This window comes from Heloderma suspectum, chromosome 7 (genome assembly GCF_057233095.1).
Source record: "Heloderma suspectum isolate Gila_16-S chromosome 7, 16-S_ref, whole genome shotgun sequence".
In the NCBI taxonomy this organism is placed as follows: Eukaryota; Metazoa; Chordata; class Lepidosauria; order Squamata; family Helodermatidae; genus Heloderma; species Heloderma suspectum.
Window position 1 is genome coordinate 85,245,179 of NC_139464.1, and position 13,142 is coordinate 85,258,320.

At 45.1% G+C, this 13,142-nt stretch overlaps 1 protein-coding gene across 1 annotated transcript in view; it reads right to left on the reverse strand.

Moving 5' to 3' along the window:
• The window catches only part of CTTNBP2 (cortactin binding protein 2), a 125,698-nt gene that overhangs the window by 97,529 nt on the left and 15,027 nt on the right, over positions 1 to 13,142 (reverse strand). The window lies entirely within an intron of this gene.

The following is a 13,142-nucleotide window of genomic DNA, read 5'->3' on the forward strand; positions in this document are numbered from 1 at the left end:
AACATGGTTATTAAGACGTTTTCAATTTTGCAATTATCATAAGGGAATCACCATGAACAGGGATCATTGCCTCTTCCTTGCCTCCCTTAATAATTCAGTTCATGACAAAGCTAAATCCTTCCCCACCCCATACCCCATTTTAGGGCCTGTTCCAGACTCTTTATTGATTCTAGAAGGACTTCTGGGTTCATCCCAATAAATAAAGATGCACCTCCTTACACTCACCAATTGGTTGGAAGTGCTTCTCTGTGCAAAAAGAGATTAATACTGTAAACTTATACATGTCTACTCAGAAGTAAGCCCTCTTGTTGTCAATGGGGCTTACTCCCAGGTAAGTATGTATAGGATTGCAGCCTATAGCTGAAATCACTGGGGCTTAGTTCTAAGTAGACATGTATAGGATTGCACTGAAGATCCAAAGCTGCAAAATGGAAGGACTATAGCTCAGTAGTAGAGCATGTGTTTTGTATGCAGAAGGCCCCGGGATCAATCTTTGGCATCTCCAGATAGGGCTGGGAATGACCCCTAAGTGTCAGTGTAGACCAGCCTTCCCCAACCTAATGCCCTTCAGATGTTTTGGATGGTAACTCCCAGAATTCCTGACCATTGGTCATGCTGGCTAGGGCTGCTGGGAGTTGAAGTCTACAACATCTGGAAGGCACCAGGTCACAAAAGGCTGGTCTAACCTGATACTCCTATCTTCCTGAGTCTGGTCATGCTGAATCAGTAACTGACGCTTTCCCTCTCTGACAGCAGCCTCAGTGTGTCGTGTCCCTCCCCCTCCCCTTGAACAGAGTGGCTAAGAAAGAGGGAGAGATAACCTTTTACAACATTTTGGTGACATTGAGATGTTCTCCTGAGCTCAATAAGAGCTTCTGTATAGAAGGAACCACCAACTTCAGTGAATTGCATCACTTTGCTACATTCTAATTCATGGGGATCTGGAGTCAGCCTAGTAGAGGGGCTACAAGGGTCAGGTTTACCTGTTGTAGGGATCCCTAGATGAGAACATCCAGGATACAATGTTCCACACAACTTTTAGAGCCGGGTGTACAACCATTTTGGTGTCAAGGGCTGCAGGTGATGCGGGCTCAGGGGTCAATGGCCGCATACATACATGCACACACACACACACCTATGCACATCCCAGTGACCCTGATACAGATTGCTCTTTCCTCAGTGCTAGCAATGAGGGGTCCAGTGGAGGCTGGTGGTTCTGATGCCAATGGGGTGGTGAATCTGCTCTGGGTTTCAGTCAGAACCAGCCAGAACTCTAAAGGAGCTATCCAAGGTGCTTAACCCATTGAGTGGGGAAACAGGAAGAGATGAATTTGGCAGCGGCAAGGAGGACCCGTGGGTTGTACACCTTGGTTTTAGAGTCAATTAACCGCAGTGGAGCAAGCCAGTGGGGCAGTTGTGATGATGCCCAAATTATAGCTTCTAGAGAGAAGGACTCGTTTGGAGAAATTCCACAGAACTAGCTCAGAATTCATGCCGGTTACCATACAGGCCAGAGATAGGAAACCTGGTCCCTTCCAGATGCTTTGGGCAACAACCCATATAATGCTTGACCACTGGCCATGCTGGCTGGGACTTATAGTAGTCCAAAACATCTGGAGGGCAGCAGGTTGCCTTCCCCTGATTATAGGGCTTCTTTGCAAACTTCTCTTTTCTTTCAAATTGCCCAGAAGGGAGAGGCTGGCATATCCCTCTGACTATCTGCATGGGGAGCATCCTGCTAAACTAACTCATATCGCTGGCTCCATTGCCAAGACACTGAATAAGCTGAACCAAGGTCAATGTACTCAAATGCCTAGGTAGAGGCTATAGGACACTCTCAGGAGAGAGCGTTCAATTTTAGAAATCAAACAAGACATCTCAAAATAATTTCCCTAGCTGGCTGTCATAACCTTTTAAAGAACTCAGTTCTAACTTTGAGCAATTTCTTGAGAGCCTACTATTTCATTTGGGTTTCAGCAGACGTCTGCTGCATGCACACACCGTGGGTTTTAATCACTTAGGCTTCATTTTAAAAACAACTGAAGCAGATGGAGTTGCAATTAACAACAAATCCAGCTGATTTAAAAAAAAATTTTTTTTATGTAAACTTGACAATCTGGCCAAAACTTAGCATTATGGCTGGACTGACTGCTGACTTGTCATTCCCAAACAAGCCTGGAATTGTAAGCCACCTACAAACCCTGGCTTCAGACTTGTTCGGGAAGGAACTAATCAGGAGTCCTGGCTGAGATGTAATGCTAGTTGTCAGGCTGATAATTGACATGCTAGCTACATGGAAGGAAGAAGGGAGCATGCGACCTGGGGATGGGCAGGCGGGCGGGGTGAGTCTTCTTCATCTTTCGCTAAACCATAGTTTAGTGTGAGATCTGAACATTGTCATTGGTTCCCATGTCACATTTATTCATCCAAATGCATGCTCAAAGGACAAGACTGTCATGTTTTGATTGTGTGTTTAACTTGTTTTTATACTATTTTTTAATTAAGATTTTGTAAATCTGGATTTACAATAGCCACCTTGAGCACCATTTATTTGGCAGAAAGGTGGGACAGAAAACAAACAAACAAATAAACAAGGATCATTTGGCCAAGGAAGATGATTGTTTTTAAAAATATTTATATACCACCCTTTTTTATAAAATCAGGGAGATTTGCAATAATTAAAATATAGATCAAGAATGCAGAGCCAGCTAACATTAGACTCTTATGGGAGATCAAAAGCTTGTCTAAAACAGAAATGTCTCAGCCTGCTTTCTTAAAGAAAAAAGGGATCAGCAGTGGTGAGCCTTCCTAGGGGAACTGCACACAATTGGAGACACCACTGTGAAGATACTACTCCTGACCCAAGAGATGACATTCCACAAAGAGATTCTACCCAGATGCTTTGATTGTACTCACTACGTAGGTGGTTTAGAGCTGATGCCATCAGAAGGACTAAGCTCTCTTATGCCCACATACTGTAGATCAACCTTCCCCAACCTTCCAAAACATCTGGAGGGCACCAGATTGGGGAAGGCTGCCATAGATCATACTGTTACTGAACATCACACACCAAGATTAAGAGACACCATTTTGCAGACTACCATTTCAGAAACTAAGCCAGCCCTTACAAAAAAAGGAGTGGAATCCTAAAGAGAAACATATCCCATTATTTGGCCCATGTTTGGCAGTGCTGGCTGGGGAGTTTTAGTCCAGCACATATGGAAAGCACCAGGTTGGGGAAGGCTGTGCTAGTGAATTTCACATTTCAAAGTATGTATAACTCCCAAACTATTTCATAATTTTTCCTCTGGTGTCTTGACTGTAACATCTTTTAGACTAATTATCAATGTTACTTTAATATATAACTTCTTGCAAAAATAGTATCAATCGAATGCCAGTGGAAATGTATTCTTCCCTGATAATTACCTCTTTTAATTATCTACTTCCTTGATATAGTTTGTTATAGTATAATGACTTTTCTGTGGCTTTCAATAAAATGTTTGCTTTTTTGCTGAGCCTTCAATAACATATCGTGATCATTGTTCATTCTCTCTCCTATAATGTTCTGCCTTGATTCAACGGCGAGTGCTCCTTCACATCTAAAGCACGAATACTGAACTCATATGCCAATCATAAGATTTGCTCTAACCAGTGAGAGCAAGGGTGGAATGTACCAGTGTTTACATCAGTACATTGAACCAACACTGCAGGGCATTATGCTGTGACCAGCCACATTCCAGCAAACATTCTTTCAGATGAAAATGCCAATCTTCTCCACATAAGACTTTAAATTTCCAAGAAATCTAGTAGATCCAGGCCCATTGTGCTTAGAAAACAAATAGAAATTCCCATCTAACTATAGGAGCATAGTTAAACTATTAAGATTATATTCACCAATTAAGCTTTTCTAGTATACCAGCAAATTAAGCAGATAATTTTGCTGATTATAGTTTGCTCCCTAAGGAACTGTCTGGACTATAAAGACATGTTCTGCTTCTCACAAATTATATATGCTTTCTTCTCCTTTTCTCTCTTCTTAAGACCCATCTGCACAAGGAATACCCTACCTGCACTGAGTCAGTCAGCTGATGAACTCCCTGTGGATCCAGAAGCCTGGACGTGTACAAAGAGGCCTGGGAGTAGGCTTAGCAGGATATGAATTATCTCACAAGGGTTTGCTACAGATGTAACATTGGATCCCTGGAAACTAGTGATGCCCTCACTGCAAGTCAGTTTAGAACTCTCAGTGGGGGAAAAAAAATTCTGCAAAGATATTCATAATGCTGATCCAATTCTGAATATTGCTGTGAGGAGTTCACTCATCACTACTCCAAACCATGATTTACAAATCAGAAGCCAGCCTTAGAACTGTGCAGTCCCACCTCTTCACTCCCTGCTTTGGAGAGAATCCCATCTTCTCTTCTCTTCTCTTCTCTTCTCTTCTCTTCTCTTCTCTTCTCTCATTTACATGAATTATGGGGAAATGGGCTAATTTACTTGAGAGTAAGCACGCTTGGCTCTGATTCAGATTGGGCTCCGGAAGGGGGATTTAAGCTTACCCCAAGGGTTTCTATGCCAAAATCTCCCCCCCCCCCGTGGGAAGGCGGGTGGGGTTAAAAAAAGAAGAAAAACTATCCATTGGGCAGGGTGGAATTTCAGGATGAGAACAGCCATTGGAGAAAGCTAAACACCTCTGTCAGAATGTTGTAGCCCCAATCTGAATCAGGTTGCGGGTGCTTACTCTGAAGTAAATAAACCAATCATGCATAGCTCCGCTATGTGTGATTAGAAGAATGTTTGGCCCTATGATTTAGAGTTGTGTGTGCACCGATGCCGTCCATGGATAACATTAACCATAGTTCCAGCAGTAAACAAAATTTGAAAGCCATGGACTTAGGTTGAGCTCCAGGGGAAAACAGTTCCCCTCCACTCAGTGAGCAGTCTGTCCTCCCACTCCCTCTTGGCAAGGCACCTGCTTTAAGCTCTAAGTGAACAGACCTTCCCCACGGATTTAAGGGGGCTTGCATGCAGAAGGTCCCTGCTCCAATCCCTGGCATCTCCAGGAAGGGCTAGGAAAGAATCCCTGAGAGCAACTGCCAGCCGGTGTCAACAGTATTGGGCTAGGTGGACCCAGGGTCTGACTCAGTTCAAGGCAGCTTCCTATGTTCCTAACCCATGGCTAGGAAATTACCTAGGTAGCATTAACCATAGTCACGAGATTGGTGCAAGCCACAGCATCAACTGAAGCAGGCACACCCTCCTCCTCCTCCTCTCCATCCACCCCAGCTTGCCAGAAGAAGTGGCAGTGGCAGCCGTGGCCAGCCAGGGGGGCAACAACACCAGCAGCAGTGGGTGGGCAGGAGGCAGCAGCATCAGGCACTGGCCAGCTGGCCAGGGAAACATGGTTGCAGTGGTGGCAGATGGGGAGTGCCATCCGCCACCCCTCCCAATCTGCCACCTAAGCCACATGGGTCATCATGGCTCATGTGAGGGCCTGTGTACTTCACATCAACACACATGGAACTCTTAAACCATGCTTAGCACTAGCAAGACAAGAGAGGAGAAAAGTTATCTCCAGAGAAGGCATGTTCCCAATCCACAAGGCATACAGGGAGCCAGCTTTATGTCGAGTACTGCACAAAATTCTGGAGGAATGGTTACAGGGTGACCAAGGAAAAGGTATGATCTCACCTTTTCCAGGAACAATCTGTACAACTGTGCTTGGGGATCAAGCATGTACCCCAACCGTTATGATATGGTTGATTTCGGGGCTACCCAGAAATTCTGGGACAAAGGTAGCCTGCAGGCTCCTTAGTCCAGATAAAGAATAATCTGTGTTTATGGTCTTGATGTTTAGTTTCTACTTTATTACGCAAGACAGACCCTGGTCAGATTATGGACAGACGTGGTTGCCAACATTTTGGATGGATGGATGGATGGATGGATGGATGGATAGATAGATAGATAGATAGATAGATAGATGGTAGGTTTGTGATGAAGGACTCACCTAAATCAAGATAACATGGAAAATCAGTTCAGCATTTCGATTATCCTTACCACTACCAAACAGTTCCTTGCAGAAATATAAAACATTTTTTCTTGCCAAATCTCTACCAAATCTGTCCAGATATTTTCTAGTTCCCATGGCATCGAAACCTAAACATAATGCAAGCTAGTTGTAAAAAACAGCACACTATATACAGAGCAAGCACACTGTATGCGCACAATGCGTTATGTATACAGTGCCTTTTTCACTTGGAGCTTCCCAGTGTGCTCTGAAAATTACACACATTCTGCATCAGAAAAATATAACCAAATATGGGACACAATCTATTTTGCAAAGGTCACATTCATCTGAAACAGCATCGTAACACTCCAGATTAACTTCTAACGAGTTGTTTGTCTTTTCTGAAGCTACAGTCTGAGCAAGAGATCTTTCTTGGCTACTTTTATACCCTCTGAAACCAAAATCCCGATAGGGATCTGTAAACAATCGAAAAACTTGGTTGTAATGTCTACCTAGGGAACTCAGATCTGATCTTTAGAGGTGTTTATTTTCCAGTCCCTCTACTCATATCTTTCCTGTGTTTAGGGAGTGATGCCATCAGCCCTCAAGGAGGCAGTGATAAGACCGCTCTTAAAGAAGCCCTCCTTGGATCCTCAAGTTTTGAACAACTTTCGCCCAGTCTCAAATCTGCCATTTTTGGGCAAGGTGATTGAGCGGGTGGTGGCGGTGCAGTTGAAGGCACACTTGGAAGAAACTGATTATCTAGACCCATTTCAGTCGGCCTTCAGGCCTGGGCATGGGACAGAAACGGCCTTGGTCGCCTTGGTAGATGATATGAGGAGGGCTCTGGATAGGGGTGAATGCTCCTTCCTTGTTCTCCTCGACCTCTCAGCGGCTTTTGATACTGTTGACCACGGTATCCTCCTGGACCGCCTGGAGGGGTTGGGCATTGGGGACACCGTATTGCAGTGGTTCTGGTCCTTCCTCTCCGGCAGGTACCAGAGGATAGCACTGGGAGAGGAGGTTTCGGACCCATGGCCACTTACTTGTGGGGTGCCACAGGGTTCCATCCTCTCCCTGATGCTATTTAACATCTATGTGAAGCCGCTGGGGGCTATCATCAGGAGGTTTGGGGTGCAGTGTCATCAATATGGGGATGACACGCAGCTCTACCTCTCGTTCAAATCTTCACCAAGGTTGGCCGTAGAATCCCTGTCCAAATGTCTGGAGACGGTGAGTGGCTGGATGGGGAGGAATAGGCTGAAGCTCAACCCTGACAAGACCGAGGTACTTTTGGTGGGAGACAAGAGGAGGCTGGGGGATGTTGACCTGGTGTTGAATGGGGTACGGCTACCCTTGAAAGACCAGGTCCACAGTCTGGGGGTCATTTTGGACTCCCAGCTGTCCATGGAGGCTCAGGTATCAGCTGTGAGCCGGACAGCACTGTATCAACTCCATCTGATACGGCGGCTGCGCCCCTTCCTTCCCGACCATCTGCTCCCATCGGTAGTACATGCCCTGGTCTCCTCTCGTTTAGACTACTGTAATGCGCTCTATGTGGGGTTACCCTTGAAGACGGTTCGGAAACTGCAGCTGGTACAGAACTCGGCGGCTCGCCTGATTAAAGGCAGCCGCCGGCACGATCACATCACTCCAGTGCTGAAGGAGTTGCACTGGTTACCAGTTGTTTTCCGGGCCAAATTCAAGGTGTTGGTTTTGACCTTTAAAACCCTATATGGTTCTGGCCCAGCCTATCTTAAGGAGCGCCTCCAGCAGCACCAGACAGGCCGCTTAACAAGATCAGCCTCGGATGGCCTTCTCTCTGTCCCATCAGCCAGGACAGCTAGACTGGTGGGGACGAGGGAGAGGGCCTTTTCTGTGGTGGCCCCCACTCTGTGGAACTCCCTCCCTAGGGAACTCCGTCATGCCCCCTCTTTAATGAGCTTCCGTTGCGCATTAAAAACGTGGTTGTTCAGGCAGGCATTTGGGGTGGGCTAGGGTATTTTAGAAAATGTTTTTATTGTAGAATTTTGTTTTAAACTGTTTTTATTGTATGTTGTACATCGCCCAGAGTGGCTGGGTGACCAGCCAGATGGGCGATTAATAAATTTAATAATAAATAAAATAAAAAAATAAATTTAAACAAAAACATTATAATTCCTAGTTATCCTGAATGGATTCCAGTCTGTTCAGACTGAAGGCAATGAATTTTACTAGAGAATTCTGCATTCGGCTATTGGGCGGTATAGAAATGAAACAAACAAACAAACAAACAAACAAGAAAAATGGGTAGTGCCTAAGTAAGAACATTCTTGACCCACATTTTTTTCTATTAATATACTCCCCAAAAGAATCCCGGAAGCTGCCTTATACTGAGTCGGACCACTGGGCCATCTAGTCCAGTATGGTTGACACTGACTGAGAGCAGCTCTCCAGGGTTTCAGGCAGGAGTTTTCCCACCCGGTCTGGAGGATGCTGGGGATTGAACTTGGGACTTTCTGCATGCAAAGCAGGTGCTCTACCACTGAGCTATGGCCCCTCCACAATCCAACACCCCAATCCAGAGAGGGACCTGAAGGAACTCTTCAGGCGCAGAATGAGGACACAGTTGTGCATCTGCATGTACATCTACATATGCAATGCAATGATCATTCAGGCCCCCGCTGCATTTGTTGGGTAAAGTTTTGATGTGAGAAGGAAAACACATTTCCATCCGGGACCACTAGCTGTTGAGCATGACCAGAACTGAATCAAGGATACTGGGTTGGATCCAGACTAATAGAGTAATCCTAACACTTTGGGTGGCCATCCGGGTGTGTGTGTGTGTGTGTGTGGCATTGGGATGGGATGGGTAGAAGTACCCCTACATTGGCAGAAAAAGAGGTCTAGCTGTGGGGAGGACATGTTGGCCACAGGACCCCTGTAAACCCACAGAAAGCTCCATGAGCAGCATGAATCTACTGCTGGTGGTGTTCCCACCCCTAAATGGGCCTGCATAGAGACAGCCTTGCATCCAAGGCCCAGGCATTCCCCCTGTGAAACTCTAGGATTGGGTCCATAGAATGACCCTTGAGCGCAGGTACTTTTCTTCCTGTTGGAACCAACAGGGAGGGAATTTAAAACCCAGCAACAGTGCTAATAGGGACCAGAAAAAACACCTATAAGGCTGGAAACCAAAGCCAAAAAGAAATAGCTGCACCAATTTAATCCCCAACACGTTTGACGCTTGGGTCTTTATCAAGGGAAAGCTCTCGGAGATTCTTTTGGAGGATTCCCTCTCCCTTGCTTCTTTGGAAGAATTACATTGGAAGAGGGAATTTAAAACCCCACTGGTGCTGGGCTTGGGAGGTGGGAGTTGAGTCCAGACCCTCTGCACATCCTGCAGCAGGACTTTATAAGTGGCCACTTCACTCCGTGGTTCAACTGCATCTATGGTTGCTCTGTAGGTTTGTTGCACCAAAGTTCGAGCAATTTAGTCTGGAACCATCCCATAAACCAATGATTCCCTTGGTTATTTATGAACAGAATTAATTATTTTTCCCCTCTCTTAGCACTATGGCTACTTAATTTTTTTTTTTTAATTCTATTTCCATTAAAAACTCCTCCGGTGTTAACTTTGCAATAAATATCAAGAAGGCTGAGTTCTTGGCACCTGATGCAATTTCTTCTCAGCTCCTGTGCTGCTGTAACTTTGAAGGAATCCAGTGCCATCTATCGCCTTTCGCTCTAATTATTTGCACGACAGAGCATGAGGTGAGATCTAAATTTATTTTCACAGGCAAATACTCATTTACCACCTGCAGAGTTTTTAAAAAGGCAAACAAAATTAGAAATGAAAAAGCAACAAACTTAAACAAACAGTCCCAGTGATGACTGATATCAAAAACAAAACCTGCATGTTTATGGCTTAATTAGTCAAGGAAATAAGGCATCAGCCGCTGTGTTTATCTATTCTAAACATAAAGGCAAAGGGCTTGATCCAGTTCAGTGTGGGAGCAATGCTTGTACATGGCAATAAGAGAGCCTGGGATATCCCCTCCCCCATGGGCAGTATCCAACAGAGCCGCTCTGCCTCCGCTGGTTGCATGGGACCCACTGCTTGTGCAAGAGGGCTTTTGTGCTTCCAAAAACAACCCTGGAAATGCCTTGAAATGCTTGTTCCTAGATCAGAACAGGTCAGAAGAGCCCCATTCCCTCAGCACCCCATTCTAACTTGTATTTTGAGTAGCAACAACGTGACCAATCAGTTGCTGCCTTTGGGGAAGGGGACATGGCCAATGAGGGCACAGGGTGGTCTTTATTTTGCTCCTGTACTGTCATTGGATGAGTCTCTCCCAAAGACAGCATCTGATTGGTTCAGATCATTACTACTCAAAATGGAAGGGTTTGCGGGGGTGGAGTCACATGCCATGGGGCCTGCAGTCTTGGCTGACTGGGTCCTGTGGCATTTTGCTAGTGGGCCGCCTGGGTGAGGTGAGGGAGGACAAGGAGGAAGAGGAGGGGGAGGAGGCACCCTTCCACTCCCCTCCCAGATAAAAAAACCTTGGAGGGAATGTTGACTGGCTGGCTGTGTGGTGGCAGGGCGGCTCTGGTGGGACCACTGGAATCTGCCAACGGCCCTGATAGTTGTAGTTAAACTCTTCTGGAGGGTGCCTGCTGGAAGACTGCTCTAACCACTATACCACATCACACTGGCATATGGTTTGGATGGGCTCGGCATAATGTTACAATTAAGTTCACAAAAATGACTGGTGCAATTGACACCTCTGGTCCAAACATACCTCTGTTAGGGTAGCACTTATAGCACATTGATGTCTCAAAAAAAGAAAACTGAACTGTCAACTTTGCCTGGTCGCCTGTAAGTGATATTTTATTCTCCTCCTGCCACCATTAGAGAATCATCACCACAAACAACAAATAGCGGCACCATCCACATTTTAACACAGCCTGTTGTGTACAAACTACCAGGCTCAGGAGCTTGACTGGGCATGCACAATACATTTTGAATGTTGCCACTCTTGGAATCCAAACTTAGGGACATCGGGTTCTTCATGTTTAGCCACTCTTTATTCACAGCTTGCTCTACTGAAAAATATCTCTCTCGTCTGCTTGTGGCAACTGTCATATTAGATACTGGTAAAGAAGGATGGGCTAATACCATCAGTATGTCCAGAGAGAGCAACTGTTTAGATGTCACATTCTGTAGTTTTCCATCTTCGTTGTTTTCCCAATGAATTAATGAGGTCCTAAAGTGGATCTGCCAAACAGTCTGCCCAATGGGGAATAATGCAAAACACATAGGGACGCAAGGCTAAAGATTATGCCACCCGAAAGGACAAGAGTTCTCTGGAAAGTGATGTATAAACATACACCTCATCTACCATCTCAGTTATATTCCTTGAGGGCCAAAACAAACATTACTTTCAAGCTGTGTCCAGCAGCTATGTCTTCTCTCTCTCTCTCTCTCTCTCTCTCTCTCTCTCACTCTACAGTAGGTGTAATTTGGATCAGGACCCTAGTGTGGTAGACGGCTTTAAAGATCTGGATCGGGGGGGCCCTGCACCTACTCTGCAGTAAACATGAAGAAAAGACGTAGCTGCTAGACAAAGATTTAAAGTAATGTATGTTTTGGCCCCAAGAATATCTTTTTGTTAGAGAAAGTTCATATAGCTGCAGTGTGTGACTCTTCATAGAAGCGTATCAGTAAGAGCTGCTCATACATAGCTTCATTTGCCTCCAGTCACAGAAACTAACCGTACAATGTCCCAGTGTGGTGTAGTGGCTAAAGTGCTGGACTGGGAGCTGGGAAATCCGGGTTCTAGTCCCCACTCAGCCATGGAAACTCACTGGGTGACTTTGGGCCAGTCACAGACTCTCAGCCCAACCTACCTCACAGGGTGGTTGTTGTGAGGATAAAATGGAGAGGAGGAGGATAATGTAAGCCACCTTGGGTTCCTTACAAGAGCAAAAAAGGCAGGATATAAACGCAATAAATAAATAAAACAATGCTATGCATGTTTACTCAGAAGTAAACCCCACAGTATTCAATGGAGCTTATCCCAGGTAAGTGTCTATAGCCAGCATAGCCAATGGTGAGGGCTGATGGGAGTTGTGGGCCAAAACAACTGGAGGGCTACAAGTTGCCCATGCCTGGTCTGTAGGACTGTAATCTTAACATACAATCCAAAAACCATTGATATCATCAACAGTCTCATCACAGGAATATCCATCCATGCACTTATCACTTTTCAGTCTGAGAATCCTGTGGTCTGAGGTAACTGTGATAAATTGGTTTGCTTATTCAGTCAGTCAGTCAGTCAGTCAGTCAGTCAGTCAGTCATTTCATTCATTTATTATATTTCTATACCACCCCATAGCCGAAGCTCTCTGGGTGGTTCACAAAATTTAAAAACCATTAAAATACAGTATATAAAGTATAAAAACCGTTCACGTAAAGACATAAAACAGATAGCAGAGGGCAATCTGTTCCGTAAACTTACTGCAATGTTTGTATTGGATTTTATGCGGGGTATGCGTGTGTAAAATGAAAAGGCAATAAAACTGAGGATAACAAAATCACATATCATGTCACTAAACACCTGTTTAAATGAAAATGCCATTATCTTTTTCTTGTATACAAACAAGGATTCAGACATGCATCAGGCTCTGGAAGGATTCATTAGGGAGGAACATAAGAACATAAGAAGAGCCATGCTAGATCAGAACAAGGGTCCATCTAGTCCAGCATTCTGTTCACACAGTGGTTGACCAGCTGTCAACCGGGAATTCACAAGCAGGGCATGAGCGCAACAGCACCCTCCCACCCATGTTCCCCAGCAACTGGTGCACATAGGCTCACTGCCACTGGTACTGGAGGTAGCACATAGCCATCAGGACTAGTAGCCATCGATAGCCTTCTCCTCCAAGAATTATTCCAACCCCCTTTTAAAGCCATCCAAATTGGTGGCCATCACTACATCCTGTGGCAGCGAATTCCATAGTTTAACTATGCACTGTGTGACGAAGTCCTTCCTTTTATCTGTCCTGAATCTCCCACCAATCAGCTTCATAGGATGACCCCAGGTTCTAGTATTTTGAGAGAGGGAGAAAAGGAGGAACTCTAAAAAGAACTCTA